This window comes from Felis catus, chromosome B3 (assembly GCF_018350175.1).
Source record: "Felis catus isolate Fca126 chromosome B3, F.catus_Fca126_mat1.0, whole genome shotgun sequence".
NCBI lineage: Eukaryota > Metazoa > Chordata > Mammalia > Carnivora > Felidae > Felis > Felis catus.
The window spans coordinates 113,007,157-113,024,359 of record NC_058373.1 but is presented as its reverse complement, the minus strand read 5'-3'; the positions used below and the strand labels follow the sequence as shown (position 1 = coordinate 113,024,359).

The 17,203-nt window shown below is 37.2% G+C and overlaps 1 protein-coding gene across 3 annotated transcripts in view; it reads right to left on the bottom strand.

The window, feature by feature from the left end:
• PALS1 (protein associated with LIN7 1, MAGUK p55 family member) overlaps nt 1–17,203 on the bottom strand; it is a 96,042-nt gene that overhangs the window by 64,660 nt on the left and 14,179 nt on the right. The window contains exon 1 of one of the 3 annotated variants that reach the window (XM_045060091.1): nt 3,215–3,236. The exons of the other annotated variants lie outside the window; for them this stretch is intronic. The gene's annotated coding sequence lies outside the window, so the exon portion shown is untranslated. Of the gene's footprint in view, nt 1–3,214; nt 3,237–17,203 lie in introns of those variants that run through there. 3 annotated transcript variants of the gene reach the window in all.

Sequence of the window (17,203 nt, the reverse complement as noted above, 5' to 3'; positions counted from 1 at the left end):
ATGCCCTTTGACTAGCAGCTGGGAAGTCTCATTTTAAGTGATCAGCATTCCTCTAACATTCTAAGAAGTTGGACTATTTGTTTCCATAGAAACAGCTTTGTCAGCTAACAGAAGATTCAAGCCAAGAATAGTGAAAAGAACTTACGTTATGCAAATTGGAAAGCACTAGTCTACTATCCTCTTAGCTTTTCTTCTGTTTTTTCACAGAACTCAAGCTAACTTTCTTACTCTGTAAAACAGAGGACAATGAAGTGTAAAGGTCTGCAGTGTTTTTTAGAGGGAGAGACTGAGAAATGTTAACTCATTAAGATATCTAATTCTGTTTGCAGATGGCTAGGATTTCTTGGTACGAAGTAGTAAAAATGTAAGTCCTATATTTACTGGTCATCAATTAAAGTTCAATACAAATTACCTGAAATCAGTGAGAAGAAAGAGGTAAACATAACTGATAAGACCCTTTACAGATTATTAACGATAACCTTCTGACCTCTAGGTTAAGGCTCAAACAAAAATGCAATTTATATTTTTCTTTAACTATAACTTCTGGATCAATTTTATTTTTATTTTCTTAATTTTTACTTCTTTTTTAGTTTACTTATTTATTTTGAGAGAGCAAGAGAGAGTGTGCAAGTGGGAAAGGGGCAGAGAGAGAGGGAGAGAGAGAATTCCAAGCAGGTTCCACTCCTGATGCAAGGCTTGAACTCAAGAACCATAAGATCATGACCTGAGCTGAAGTCGGACACTTAATCGACTGAGCCACCCAGGCACCCCTGAATCAACTTTAAATATTAAGAATAGCTTATGACTCTGAAAGAATGGGAAGTGAAGGATCCAAAAAGATCCAAAGGAATATGACAAGTCAGGAACCACAGTTAATTCAGAGAGGGAAACTTTTATGCTACACTGGACCAAGACAGGAGAGGATCCTGTCCTAATGGAGCTTTCTTTCTGGCAGAGTGATAGGTAATAAGGAGCAAATATATGGTAAGATGACTCCAGGTAAAGAGCTAAAAAGAAAGTGAAACAGTAATATAATAAACAGTGTGATGTTTAGAAGGGGTTGCAACATTAGATAAGATGGCCAGGGAAGGCCTATTTTAGGAGGTGATATTTGCATTGAGACCTGAATGACAAAAAAATGAATCAGCTGTGGGAAGATCCAGAAATAAAGGGTTCTAAGTTGAGGGAACAGAAAGTACATTTCTACACGAATATCACCAGGAATCTCAATTTCAATATATTCTAAATGACTTCAATTTCTTCCCTACTGCTGTTAGTTATACCACTATCTCCAAGATTTTTATCTTTTTCAAGCCCTATTATCTAGTCAGTTGCCAAGATCTGTGGATTCTACATGGTTTTTAGAATCCACTGAAGGGTGGAAAATGTGCCACCCCAAAATATCCCACTAGAAGATACTGTTCAGAAAATGAAAAGGTATCCTAGAAAGAGGAAGAAATATTTGCAAATTATTTACATCCACTATAAATACTCATAACCCCTCATATCAAATAATCCAAATTTTAAAAATAGTGCAAGAGACTTGACCACTTCACCAAAGAAGATATACAAGTGGCAAAAATGAACATTTGGAGGGGTGCCTGGGTGGCTCAGTTAAGTGTCCGACTCTGGATTTCAGTTCAGGTCATGATCTCGCAGTTTGTGGGTTTGGGCCTCACGTCGGGCTCTGTGCTGACAGCATGGAGCCTGCTTGACATTCTGTCTCTCCCTCTCTCTCTACCTCTTCCCTGTTTGTGCATGCTCTCTCTCTCAAAAAAAAAAAAAACACAAAAACTTTTTTTAGAAAAAAGAACATTTGGAAAGAAACTCAAAATAATTAAAGACCAATGTATATTCATATACATTGTGTATTCAAAACGATTCACAAACTGACATTATATAAAAAATCCTGCAGAATGAATTAATGGTCCATACACTGTCTTCACAGAGGAGTTTTAGCTATATGTAACACTAAGTAAATACAAGTTAAAATTCAAATATATTTGGGCTATTCATGCAAAGTATTAACTCAGAAATTATTACTGACAACTTTCTTTTTTAATCCAGTGAGAAAATTCTCCATTTGCTTATATCAAACACAAAGTTGAAGGTCTTTGGAGACATTTAAGATGGCAAATTCACAGCAGGAATTGGTTAAAAGCCAAACAGTATCAAAGATATCAAATGGTTGGTTACTTGAACTCCCCATTATCATCTTCAACAACTTGGTAATAAAAGATTAAATGAGTCCAAAAGGTTAGGAAAGTTTCTAAAAAATTATTAGGACAAAAGGTAATTTATAACATTTCTAAAATGACCAGAAATGGATTTTTAAACATGTGGGATAAAGTTACTTGCAACATTATGGCTTTTCAGCATATTGCTACCAATCAAGAATATATATGGCCTAGTTGGAGAATAAGGACAGTCTTGATAAGGAACAGAGCCAGTGTAAGAGATAGATGATAAAGCCAGAGTTGGCTCTGAATGCTAAGCTAAACTGTTTGCATTTTCTCCTGTAAGCAATGGGAAACTATGGGTTTCTGAGTTTAAAAAAAAAAAAAAAAAAAGCAAAAACGAGCTCTTTAGAAAGTTACATCTACACTGTAACAACCAGAGTTGACCAGGGGAAATGTAAGTAGAAGAGTCAACAGAGATAATGTTTTAATACTTGATGCATGGGAGGATAAAGGAAGCAGCAGAAGGAATGAAAAAGGGATAACTTCAAACAATAGTTATTACAAAGGACGATCTGGTAGGATTTGGAGACCAGGAGCCAAATATAATTCTAAAATACTGAGCATGACAATTGAACCTGGGAAAAATTATGGGACCTTAAAACAGAAGAACTCAGAGAACAAGGTTTTTCTCCTTGAGAGGGAGAGGAGGAGGATAGGGAGAACTGGAAAGATGATAAATTCCATTTTACTTTTTTTAAAAGTTTATTTATTTATGAGAGGAGGGGAGGAGGGGCAGAGAGAGAATCCCAAGCAGGCTCCACACTGTCAGCACAGAGCCTGATGTGGGGCTCGATCTCACAAACTGAGATCATGACCTGAGATGAAACCAAGAGTCCGATGTTTAACCGAGTCACCCAAGCACCAGATAAATTCCATTTTAAAAGGGCATTTTTGGCAGGTTGTTAATGCTAGACAGGGAAACCAAAGAGGACAAGCTAGAGATGGAAATTTATAAGTAATTTACATATTCATACCTTACATTTGTAAAGCTTTTCAGTTTCCATAATAAATTCAAGTACATTATCTCATTTGAGCTTCAGTTTGCCTGAAAGGTAAGCAGGTTGGATATCTACACATTTTCCAGAAGATGTGGAGGCACAGCAAGTTAAGTCACAGAGCTACAAGTAACAGAACAGGAACTAAAATCCACATCAGTGAACTCGTGTGGATCCACAGTCCATTGTTAGTTACATCTCTATAAGATGATACTACACTGACTACATACTTCATTCAAAACTCACATAATTACATCATTCTTTCACTTTTAAAATATGATTGGAGAGAATTCATCTTTTCAACTGACTGCTTCATAAAACAAATTTTAACCCAGTAATTAATTTTGCTTATATGTTAACAGACTACAAGTACCAGACTGTGGTAGCATGACATCTATTGCTCAAAGTTTCTAAACACTCAGCAGAGGAGAGGTCGTCAAGTAGAGAAATGGTAAAAATTCATAGAAACTTCTCTCCTCATTTGAAAACTAAAATTAAGCTACAAACACTTCAGTTTCCTAGTGACATTTAAAAAATGTTATTCTCTACTCTGTATTGCTCCAATTTCAGTATGTGCTGCCAAACTGAGCCACATGTCCTACCATGACAAACTTTTTAATATTAATTTATAGCTTGAAAAATGAATACCATAAAAATAAGACAGACTTGACAGATTAGTCTTGTCAGATAAATTAGCTGTCCCTGGGTGCAAATTTAAGTACTAAGAATCATAACTGTAATATCCCTAAATATGTTAATAATTAATTACACCAACACATCAATTCTCCTTCCATAATATCTCACACATATACCCTTAGCTTCTCCATTCTCATACCACTACCTTAAATCATATTCACATTATCTCTTTCGTGGGTTATTCTATGAACTTAAGTCGCCCCAATCTTGGTCTTTCTAGTTGCCACTCACTTTACACAGTTGACCCTTGAATAACATGGGGGTTAGGAGTCATAAACTACTAACAGCCTACTGTTGACAGGAAACCTTACTGATAATATAAACAGTTGATTACCAAGTATTTTGTATGTCATATGTATTATATACTATATTCTCTAGCTCTAAAGTAAACTAAAGAAAAGAAAGTGTTACTAAGAAAATCATAATAAGATAATACATTTATAGAGCTGTACTGTATTTAAGGAAAAGAAGAAAACCCTCATAAGTAAGTGGACCCATGCAGTTCAAACCTGTGTTGTCCAAGGGTCAACTATACTAAATAAATTCTCCTGAAGCACACCTATTATCATGAGTGTCCCTTTTCAAAAGTTTTTTTGTTGCCATTCCCTTCTCTTCAGCTACTGTTTACCAAGCATTTACTGTGTATCATTCATTCACTGTGCTAAACACCTAGCCTGCATTATTTCATTTTACCCTCACAACCATCTTCTTGCTGAATTTTGTAACTTAGCTTAGTAAATAACACTAAATTGTCCAATGTCAAAAACTAAATGGCACAGTTGGGCCTCAAACTGAATTGTTTGACTCCAGGGTACTTTAACAACTTCTGGAGAACCCATTTCAAGTTCCTTAGCCTGTCATTCACATGGCTCCCTTGAATTAGTTCTAAAATACCTTCCCCACTCTATTTCTCCCTCCCTTATCTTCCAAAACTACCTGCTATTTCTAATACAAGCCCTGCAATTTCCCACCTCCACAGCTTTTTACATATTATTTCTTACATCCAGGGGGGGAAAAAATCCTCCTGTTCAACTCCTTATCTGTTAAAATTTTCCTCTACCATTAAGAGTCTTATGAAATTTTCCTTATTCCTGCCTGCTCAAATCCACAACCTACACTTCTAGGGTACTTAATCTATGTCCCTGCTGTAGCATTTATTTATATATTTTCTTCTCCCCATAAGTTATATTTTCCTTTTTAAATCCCTAATACATTTCCATGTGTTCTGGTAAAAGAATCAATTTACTCTTTAATGTACACATTCAAATAAATCAGGTAACCTATTAGTTTCTTTCTTGCTTTATAGTCATCTCCTTCCTGGAGCCCTTCATTCTCTAGCTCTAAGCTGGATATTTTCTTTTTGCCCAGATTCACTCATCCTTCTCCATCTACTCCAGGTCTAAGAAGGCTGACCCCTACAGCCTGCATTACCATGTTTTCTTATCTTCTGGCTTCCATTGGGCTCAGCTAGGGAGAAGTACCCACTGGGAGGGAGGAGAGAGGATTGGGTTCTTTATACCCTCACCTTTCTCCTGTGATATGGCAGGGGTTACATTCCTCTAAGGCCACAGTTCCCACTAGGTGGCTCCTCGACTTACAGTAGCAGCTCTAGTAAATTCCTGTACTACTCCCTCCCTGGCCCATTCAGGCCTAAGCTTAGTAGGCAGCCGGCTGTTGCTAACGCTGGGATACTTCTTGGTTCCCTTAATTCACCCCACATCTTTTAAATAGTCCCTTCATTAAAACTCTCTTCCATTACTCAGGTTGATTTTGTCATCTGTTTTCTGCATGGGATCTGACAAAAACATGCTCCAATCTGAATTTATTCTCCAAGTCATCTTCATTCATGTATCCATATTCTAAGAAATTTTCCTCACCTCTCTCCTCTTTCTTCATCTACTTCCTTCTCCTTGAGAGACTTCCAAAAGCTTCCTAAGAAAGGGCACGTGGGGGTAAATTTTTTAAGACCTTGATTTACTTGGTACTAGAGCATATTAAATCTTCTTTGTGTTATTCTTTTGCATCCTTGCACCCAACCTTAATTCCTCACAGCTTTTTATGACTTCTGAGCCTGCTTTTTGTTGTTCTCCGCAAAGAAACATTTATAGTGAGTGACCCTTTTCTTCCAACAAGTAGGAAGAAAAACAAGTAGTATAAATATGTAAAAATATTTACCTTGGTAAAAAGTTTCTGTGTGAGTAACCAATCATCTTCAGTGTTGGAAACATAGGAAAACAGACATTGTGTACTGCTGACTCTATAAGACAGTACAATATTATGAAGAACAATTTTGCAAAGTCTACCAAAAATTTTAAATAAACCAGGAGCACCTGGGTGGCTCAGCTGGTTAAGTGTTCAACTTCGGCTCGGGTCAGGATTTCACCGTTCGTGGGTTTGAGCCCCAAATCCAGCTTTGTGCTGATAGCTCAGAGCGTGGAGCCTGCTTTGGATTCTGTCTCTCTCTCTCTCTCTCTCTCTCTCTCTCTCTCTCTCTCTGCCCCTCCCCCACTCATGTTCTGTCTCTCAAAATTGAACGTACTTTAAAAAAAATTTTTTTTTAATTTTTAAATAATCCTATGATCTATTAATACTTTTTCTAGAAATTCATCCTATAAAGTATGTTTGGAATAATCTGGGTATGTTAATCTATATTTTCAACTATAAATATAATAAAACATAAATATAGACCAAGTATTTCCAATGAAAATTTATCATTCTGTAAATTTTTTTAAATGTTTATTTCTGAGAGACAGAGTGTAAGCAAGGGAGGGGCAGAGAGAGAGAAGGAGACACAGAATCCAAAGCAGGCTCCAGGCACTGAGCTGTCAGCACAGAGCCTGATGCAGGGCTCGAACCCACAAACTGTGAGATCATGACCTGAGCCAAAGTCAGATGTTTAACCAACTGAGCCACCAGGCACCCCTGAAAATTTATCATTCTAATCGAGATGTGCCATCAGTGTAAAATACACACTGAATTTCAAAGACTCCATATGGAAAAAAAATGGATGTAAAACATCTCATTATTTTTAATATATGTGGAAATGGTAATATTTTATACATTATGTTAAATAAAATATATTATTATATTGCCACTAACTGTTCCTTTAAAAAAATTTTTTTTAATTAAAAAAAAAATTTAATGTGGCTGCTAGAGATTGAAGCTCTGTATGAACTGACATGGAACAAAAGCAAGTGAATAAAGATAGCTTCAGAATGGTGTTTACATTTCATACCATTTTTACAAATGCACATAATAGATGTCTATGTGGGCACGTGAGTGGCTCAGTCAGTTGGGCATCTGACTCTTGATTTCGGTTCAGGTCATGATCTCCTGATTCAGGAGTTCAAGCCCCGCATCGGGCTCCATGCTGATAGTGCAGAGCCTGCTTGGGATTCTCTCTCTCTCCCTCTCTCTCCGCCCCTCCCACATGCTCTCTCAAAACAAATAAAAACTTAAAAGAAAAAATAAAAGATGTTTATAAAGTTATTAACAAAAAATCTAGAAGAATATACACAATACCGTTTTCACTTAATATCTCTGAAAAGTAAAGATAACAGACCTCTCAGGTTTTACTTTCTACTTGTACTTCTGTACTATTTGGATAACTTACAAAATGCTGACCAAAATAAATGTGTTACTTTTATAATTTGGAGGAAAAACACAAAGATATTACCATTTGAAAGAAAAAAAAACACAGAAACTTTTAATTACAACTACTTTCTTAAAGTCTATAAAAGTTTACAGCACCAACAAAGCCCTTTCAAGAGTTCTGGAATCTTTTCACAAAAAGAAGTAATAAAAATATTATCCCTAAGGCCCTAAACAATTTCATAAACAATAAAATAAGAATTCCTAAAAGAAAAAAAATTCCTAAATAAAGAACTTAAACCATCAATATGAGCAAGACTCATACTCAGAACTGCCTCTACCACACAGTAATGACTATATAACATCTTTACCTAAAAATGAGAGGAAACCATAGGAATAAGAGCAATAAGGGGTACCTCAGTGGCTTGGACAGTTAAGTGTCTGACTCTTGGTTTCCACTCAAGTTATGATCTCGAGGTTTGTGAGATTGAGCCCCACATTGGGCTCTGCATGCAGAGCCTGCTTGGGATTCTCTCTCTTTTCTCTCTCTCTCTCAAAATAGATAAACATTTAACATCAATAACAACAAAAAGAGTAAGAGCAATAATAAGAAAAACTTCCAAATGGGACCACCTACACTTTAAAATACAGAAGTCGGGTTCACAATTTTGACAGCACTGATTCTTTCATCGTGTTAATAACGCACAATGACAAACTCTTAAAGAATCCCAATTAATCAAACTCTCATGACTATTCCTTTGCTTTCTAGATACATTATTTCTATACCTATCCCATATAGATTTTCTCCATTCCCTTTAATCTTGAGTGTCAATCCTTTAGTCAATTGCCTTCCCTGGAACACATGTATCACAAGTTTCAGGTCTGTAAAAATGCATTGTAAGAGACTCCAACTTTTGACCTCAAGTGATTTATAGCTTACAAGAAAATAATACACTCTAAAGGTCAGCAAACTAGTAGATGATTACCTAGACCTACATGGCTCATTGGTATGCAATTCAACAACTGGCCATAAAAAAAAAAGAGAATAGTTTGCCCTGTCATTAAAGAACTACCAAATAACCATTTCTGAGCTATTAGGACAAGAATATTAAGCAAAATTGGGGCACCTGGGTGGCTCTGGTTAAGCACTCCACCTCTGGATTTCAGCTCAGGTCATGATCTCACAGTCTGTGGAATCGAGCCCCATGTCAAGCTTCTTGCTAACAGCACAGAGCCTGTTTTGGATCCTCTGTCTCCCTCTCTCTGCCCTTCCCTACCTCACATGCACGCTTTTTCTCTCTCTCTCAAAATAAATAAATAAACTTAAAAAAACAAAAACAAACTTAAAAAAAGGATATTAAGCAAAATTAGTAACAACTATTCCTATCTACTGCTATCTACAAATCTGACTAAAGAAGGAACACAGTATTTTTCAGGACCAGAACTAGGGTTATATCAACAGAATAGGAAAGAAGAATCTAAGAAAAAAGACTGATGAGGATACAAATGTCACCAAGTTTAGAATCCACTGAACTTTTAGTACTATAGTACTGCAAATTCTGATTTTGACCAGATAGTAGTAGAAGGCAAGAAACATAAGGGAAATACTATGCAACATGAGTAATAACAACAAAAGGTTAATTTTAAAGATTACTGTACTGCAAATTCTGCAGTTAAGAAGAGTTATTTATAAAGTACACTTTATCCAACAACGTAAGTACCCACTTGGCATAAAAGCTTGGATAGTTGCTGGCAAGAAAAAGACTGCTAAGGCAGTCTCCTTATCCTTAAGAAACTTAAAATCTAGTATGATAATCAGATAAGCAAATAAACAAAACCCTATACAACTGCAATGTTACTTGGTAAGTGCTATACTACAATGGCAGAAAATGCTATAAGAATTACTTGCAGAGGAAGAGCATTCTAAGAAAAATCTGTATAAATGGGAAAGAATAGAAGAGACAGGTATGAAAGGCATCCATTACACAAGGAAAAAAGTAAACAAAATATTAACACAAGCACGTTGATATTTGTAAAATTAAACAAATGCTTTATCTAAATAGAAGACTTTAAATCATGGTAATGAAACTCAATTCTGTGAATGCCTATTTAAAAGTGTACAGTAAAAACAACCTAGGGGAAAACACCCTAGAGTAATGCTTCAGTCAATAAGAGAAACTGATAAAATTGAGTAAAACTTACCTCACTACATATGTGAGTTGTTTATAAATAAGGTAACAATTATTTCCCCCACTGACTTTCACTATTAATTCAGAGATGAAAAGAACTTTACTTCAACACACAATTACAATTTTTCATCACCGACTCAGTCTATGACAACCAATTCACACAATTCCTATAAAATTGCTTAATCAAATTAAGCAATTAATTAAGCAATTGTTAATCACATGATCCCCTAAAAGTATTTATTAAAATGTAATGCAGTTCATTGCTATTCCATGTGAATGTCACAGGTTTATAATCTCTTATCTAACATTTATAAAGTGCTTAATAAAGGCACTATGCTACTCATTCTTGATACAGCAGCTCAGTTAATCCTCAAAATAAAGCTCTGAAGCGTATTACACTATGCCACCCCAAAATGTGACACTTTGGCATAAGGATTTTTTTGAGCTAAAGGCAATTAAGAAACAGCAGGGGTGGCTGGGTGGCTGAGTTGGCTGAATGACTGACTCTTGATTTTGGCTCAGGTCATGATTTCATGGTCAGGACTCTTGCCAGCTCCATGCTGGGCATGGAGTCTGCTTAGGATTCTCTCTCCGTGTGTCCTGGGATAAGCCGGCCCCGGACACAGCACAGTGAGACCCTCCCCAAGAAGATCACAGTGGGTCAAAAACGTGGGGGTCTCTGATGTGTGGGGTTTTGAAACACAGCCACTCCTCAGATAAAACTGGAGAGAGGAACCACCTCGTAGGTGGACAGCTCAGATACAGACAGGGGAAGGCGAGAAGCTGATTTGGGGGTGGTGGGGGCGACACGGGAGGGATGACTGGTCGCTCATCTGTTAGGGGATGAACTTCCGACTCTGGAGACTAGAAAACAGGTGAAGCCATTTTCACCATTAGCCCACCAACACTGATTGACCCCAGTATCTACAGAGCACCACCAAGTGGAGAAAGGAGCGGTTATACCAAGCCCTGACCCACTGTGCCCTCTAGGCACATCTCCACTAGAGCAAGTTGGCCGGAAAACCAGAGCAGCAGGCCCCTCCCCAAGAAGACCAGCACAAATTCCTATGAGGAGCTTAGTCAACTGACCATAGACTGCTGCAAAGTTTCAGCTCTAGGGGAAACTGGATCTAGCTTCATCTGGGTTGATTTGTTTGCTTGTTAATTTTTGTTGTTGTTTTTCTTCTCTTTTGTTTCTTGCATACAAAAGCAAAATCTATTATTTTATTTTATTAGTCTTAATTTTTTTCTCTTCTATCAAGCTTCTCTTTTTTTTTTTTAATTTTTTTTTCAACATTTTTTATTTATTTTTGGGACAGAGAGAGACAGAGCATGAACGGGGGAGGGGCAGAGAGAGAGAGAGACACAGAATCGGAAACAGGCTCCAGGCTCCGAGCCATCAGTCCAGAGCCTGACGCGGGGCTCGAACTCATGGACCGCGAGATCGTGACCTGGCTGAAATCGGACGCTTAACCAACTGCGCCACCCAGGTGCCCCTATCAAGCTTCTCTTTTTAAAAAAATGTTTATTTTCAGAGAGAGAGTGTGCATGCACAAGCCAATGAAGGGCAGACAGAGAGGGAGAAAGAGAATCCCAAACAGGCTCTGTGTTGTCAGCACCGTGCCCAAAATGGGGCTTTATCCCATGAACTGCAAGACCATGACCCGACCCAAAACCAAGAGTTAGACGCTCAACTGACTGAACCACCCAGGTGCCCCTCTATCAAGCTTCTCTTAACAAGCAGACCAAAACACAACTTCCTTTATTTGATTTTTAAATTTTTAGTTCATTCTATTACTATTATTTTTTTTCTTCCTCCAAAATGCCAAGACACAGGGATTCACCTCAAAAAAACAAACAAAACACAGGAGAAACGACAGCCAGCGATTTAGTCAATGAAGATACAAGTAAGATCTCTGAATTGGAATTTAAAACAACGATTATAATGACACTAGCTGGGCTTGGAAAAAGCATAGAAGATACCAGAGAATCCCTTTCTACAGAAATAAAAGAACTAAAACTAGTTGGGCCGAAATTAAAAATGTTATAACCGAGATGCAAACCCAAATGGCAACCATAAAAACAAGGATGGATGAGGCAGACGAGCAAATTAGTAATACTAAAGATAAAATTACAGAAAATAATGAAGCTGAAAAGAGGGAAACACGGGTCAGAGATCATGAAGGCAGACTTAGGGAACTCAGTGACTTATCAAAACATAATAATATTTGTATCATAGGAGTCCCAGAAGATGAAGGGAGAGAAAAAGGGGCAGAAAGTAATATGAGCAAATTATAGCTGAAAACTTTCCTAATCTGAGTAAGGACATGGACATCAAATCCAAGAAGCACAGAGAACTCCCATTAGATTCAACAAAAACCGACCATCACCAAGGCATATTATAGTTAAATTCACAAAATACAGAGACAAGGAAAGAATCTTGAAAACAGCAAGGGAAAAAGTCCTTAACCTACAAGGGAAGACAGCCCACAGAAACCTGACAGGCCAGAAAGCAGTGGCAAGATATGTTCAACATGAACGTGAAAAATATGCTGCCAAGAATACTCTATTCAGCAAGGCTGTCATTCAAAATAGAAGGACAAATAAAGAGTTTCCCAGACAAAAACTAAAGGAGTTGCCCTACAAGAAGTTTTGTTTTGTTTTGTTTTGTTTTAACCCAAGTTAGTTAACATATAGTATAATAATGGTTTCAGGAGTAGAATTTGGTGATTGATCACTTACACACAATATCCAGTGCTCATCCCAACAAGTGCCACCATTAATGCCCATCACTCATTTAGCCCATCCTCCTACCCAACACCCCTCCAGCAACCCTGAGTTTGTTCTCTATACTTAAGAGTCTCTTCCCTGGGCATTATATGTAAGTGAAGAATCAGTGGGTTCTATTCCTGAAACCAATACTACACTGTATGTTAACTAACTTGAATTTAAATAAATAAATACATAAATACATAAATACATAAATAAATAAGCAAGCAAGCAAGCGAGAAAAAAAAAAAAGTATCTTCCAGTTTGCCTCCCTCCCTGTTTTTACCTTATTTTTCCTCCTCTTCCCCTATGTACGTTTTGTTTCTTCAAGTGCTACAAGAAATTTTAAAGGGGACTCTTTGAGTGGAGGTCGGGAGAAAAAAAGACCAAAAGCAACAAAGACTAAAAAGGACCAGAGAACATAACCAGAAACACCAACTCTACATGTAACACAAGGGTACTAAATTCGTATCTTTCAAGAATTACTCTGAATGCAAATGGACTAAATGCTCCAAAAAAAAAAAAAAAAAAAAAAAAAAAAGACATACGGGGGTGGGACAGCACCCAGCTAGCTCAGTTGGTTGAGTGTCTGACTTTGGCTCAGGTTATGATCTCATGGTTCATGAGTTCGAGCCCGCATCAGGCTCTCTGTTGTCAGCTCAGAGCCCGCTTTGGATCCTGTATCCCCTTCTCTGCCTGCACTGCCCCCACTCATACATGTGCGCTCTCACTCTCTGTCTCAAAAATAAATAAATATTTTTAAAAACCATACAGTATCAGAATGGATTTTAAAAAAAGATCTATATGCTGCCTACAAGAGACTTATTTCATTTTATTTTAAGTTTACTTATTTGAGAGAGAGAGATAAAGCACACATGTGCCAGTGGAGGAGGGGCGGAGAGACAGAATTCCATGCAGCCTCCAAACTGTCAGCACAGAGTCTGATGTGGAGCTCAAACTCACAAACTATGAGATCATGACTCGAGCCGAATTTGGATGCTTAACTGACTGAACCACCCAGGCACCCTGCAACTCATTTTAGACCAAAAGACATCTGCAGATCGAAAGTGAGAGGATGGAAAACCATCTATCATGTTAATGGACATCAAAAGCAAGCTGGAGTAGCCATACTTATAGCAGACAAACTAGATTTTAAAACAAAGTCTGTAACAAGAGATGAAGAAGGGCCTTATAATTAAGGGGTCTATCCATCAGGAAGATTTAACAATTATAAACATTATGCCCACAACTTGGCAGCATGCAAATATATAAATCAATTAATAACAAACAAAAAGAAACTCACTGATAATAATACAAAAATAATAGGGGACTTTAACACCCTACTTACAGCAATGTACAGATCACCTAAGCAGAAAATCAACAAGGAAACAAATGGCTTTGAGTTACACACTGGACCAGATGGACTTAACAGATATGCTCATAACATTTCATCCTAAAGCAAAATACACATTCTTTTCAAGTGCACATGGAACATTCTCTACAATAGATCATATACTGAGTCACAAATCAGTCCTCGACAAGTACAAAAAGACTGAGATCATACCGCGCATATTTTCAGACTACAACACTATGAAACTTAAAGTCAACCACAAGAAAAATTTGGAAAGTTCACATACATGAAGGTTTTGAACATCCTATTAAAGAATAATGTGTTAACCAGAAAATCAAAGAAAAAATAAAACAATACAAAGAAGCAAATGAAAATGAAAACATGCCAATCTAAAACTTTTGGGATGCAGCAAAGCCAGTCCTAAAAGGGAAGTATACTGCAATTCAGGCCTATCTTAAGAAGTAAAAAAGGTCCCCAAAACACAACCTAACCTTATACCTAAAGAAGCTAGAAAAGGAACAGCAAATAAGACCTAAAGCCAGGAGAAGAAGGGAAATAATAAAGTTTAGAGCAGAAATAAATGATATAGAAACAAACAAAAATCCAGTAGAACAGATCAATGAAACTAAGAGCGGGTTCTTTAAAAGAACTAACAAAACTGACAAACCCCTAGCCGGATTTAACAAAAAGAAAAGGCACAAATAAATAAAATCACAAATGAAAGAGGAGAGATCAGAACCAACACCACAGAAATACACGCAATTATAAAAGAATACTATGAAAAATTATATGCCAACAAACTGGGCAATCTGAAGAAATGGAAAAATTCCTAGAAACTCACAAATTACCAAAACTGAAACAAGAAGAAATAGAAATTTTGAACAGACCCATAACCAGCAAAGAAACATAATTAGTAATCAAAAATCTCAGAACAAACAAAAGTTCTGGGCTAGATGGCTTCCCAGGGGAATTCTACCAGACATTTAAAGAAGAATACCTATTCTTCTGTTCCAAAAACAGAAGTTCTGTTCTGTTCCAAAAACTGTTCCAAAAAACAGAAATAGAAGGAAAACTTCCAAACTCATTCTACAAAGCCAGCATTACCTTAATTCCAAAACCAGACAAAGACCCCACTAAAAAGGAGAATTACAGGCCAATATCCCTGATGAACATGGATGCAAAAATTCTCAACAAGCTATTAGCAAACTGAATTCAACAGTACATTAAAAGAATTATTCACCATGATCAAGTGGGATTTATTCCTGGGCTGGAGAACTGTTTCAATATTCATTCATCAATCAACGTGATACACCACATTAATAAAAGAAAGGATAAGAACCATACGATCATGTGAAAAGATGCAGAAAAAAACATTTGACAAAATACAGCATCCGTTCTTGACAAAAACACTCAACAAAGTAGGGATGGATGGAACATACCTCAACATCACAAAGGCCATGTATGAAAGGCTCCCAGCTAATATCATCCTCAATGGGGAAAAACAGAGAACCTTTCCCCTATGGTCAGGAACAAGACAAAAATGTCCACTCTCACCATTAATATTTAACATAGTACTGGAAGTCTTAACTTCAGCAATCAGACAACAAAAATAAAAGGCATCCAAATTGGCGAGGAAGAAGTCAAATTTTCACTATTTGTCAACGACATGATACTCTATGTAGAAAACCAGAAGACTCCACCAAAAATCTGCTAGAACTAATACATGAATTCAGCAAAGTCTCAGGATATAAAACCAACATGCAGAAATCTGTTGCACTGCTATCCATCAGTAACAAAGCAGCAGAAAAAGAAATCAAGTAATCGATCCCATTTGCAATTGCACCAAAAACAATAAGATACCTAGGAATAAACCTAACTAAAGAGGTAAAAGATCTATACTCTGAAAACTATAGAATACTTATGAAAGAAGTTTAAGAGAACATAAAGAAATGGAAAAGCATTCCATGCCCATGAACTGGAAGGACACTGTTAAAGTATCTATACCACCCAAAGCAATCTACATATTTACGCAATTCCTTTCAAAATAGCACCATCGTGGGGCACCTGGGTGGCGCAGTCGGTTAAGCGTCCGACTTCAGCCAGGTCACGATCTTGCGGTCCGTGAGTTCGAGCCCCGCGTCAGGCTCTGGGCTGATGACTCAGAGCCTGGAGCCTGTTTCCGATTCTGTGTCTCCCTCTCTCTCTGCCCCTCCCCCGTTCATGCTCTGTCTCTCTCTGTCCCAAAAAAAAAAAAAAAAAAAATAGCACCATCGTTTTTTGCAGAGCGAGACAAACAATCCTAAAATTTGTATGGAACCACAAAAGGCCCCAAATAGTCAAAGCAATCCTGAAAAAGAAAAAACAAAACTGGAGGCATCTTGATTCCAGATTTCAAGCTATATTACACAGCTGTAATCAGCAAGACAGTATGGCAATGGCACAAAAACAGATTAATGGAACATAACAGAAAACCCAGATATGGACCCACAACTATATGGTCAACTAATCTTCAACAAAGCAGGAAAGAATACCCCACGGAAAAAAGACAGTCTCTTCAACAAATGGTATGGGAAAACTGGATGGCAACATGCAGAAGAATGAAACTGGGCCACTTTCTTAGCATACACAAAAATAAATTCAAAATGGATGTGAGACAGGAAACCATCAAAACCCATCAAAATCCTGGATGAGGAGAACACAGGCAGCAACTTCTTTGACCTCGGCCAGAGCAACTTCTTACTAGACATAAAGGCAAGGGAAACAAAAGCAAACATAAACTATTGGGGCTTCATCAAGATAAAAAGCTTCTGACATCCACCAAAAAACTGCTAGAACTGATCCATGAATTAGGCAAAGTTGCAGGATATAAAATCAATGCACAGATACCGGTTGCATTCCTATTCACCAACAATGAAGCAACAGAAAGAGAAGTCAAGGAATCGATCCCATTTACAATTGCACCAAAACACATAAAATACCTAGAAATAAAATCAACCAAAGAGGTGAAAAATCTATACACTGAAAACTATAGAAAGCTTATGAAAGAAACTGAAGAAGACACAAAAAAATGGAAAAGATTCCATGCTCCTGGACAGAAAGAACAAATATTGTTAAAATGTCGATACTACCCAAAGCAATCTACATATTCAATGCAATCCCTATCAAAATAACACCAGCATTCTTCACAGAGTTAGAACAAACAATCCTAAAATTTGTATGGAACCAGAAAAGACCCCGAACAGCCAAAGCAATCTTGAAAAAGAAAACCAAAGCAGGAGGCATCACAATCCCGGACTTCAAGCTATACTACAAAGCTGTAATACCAAGACAGTATGCTACTGGCACAAAAACAGACACTCAGATCGATGGAAC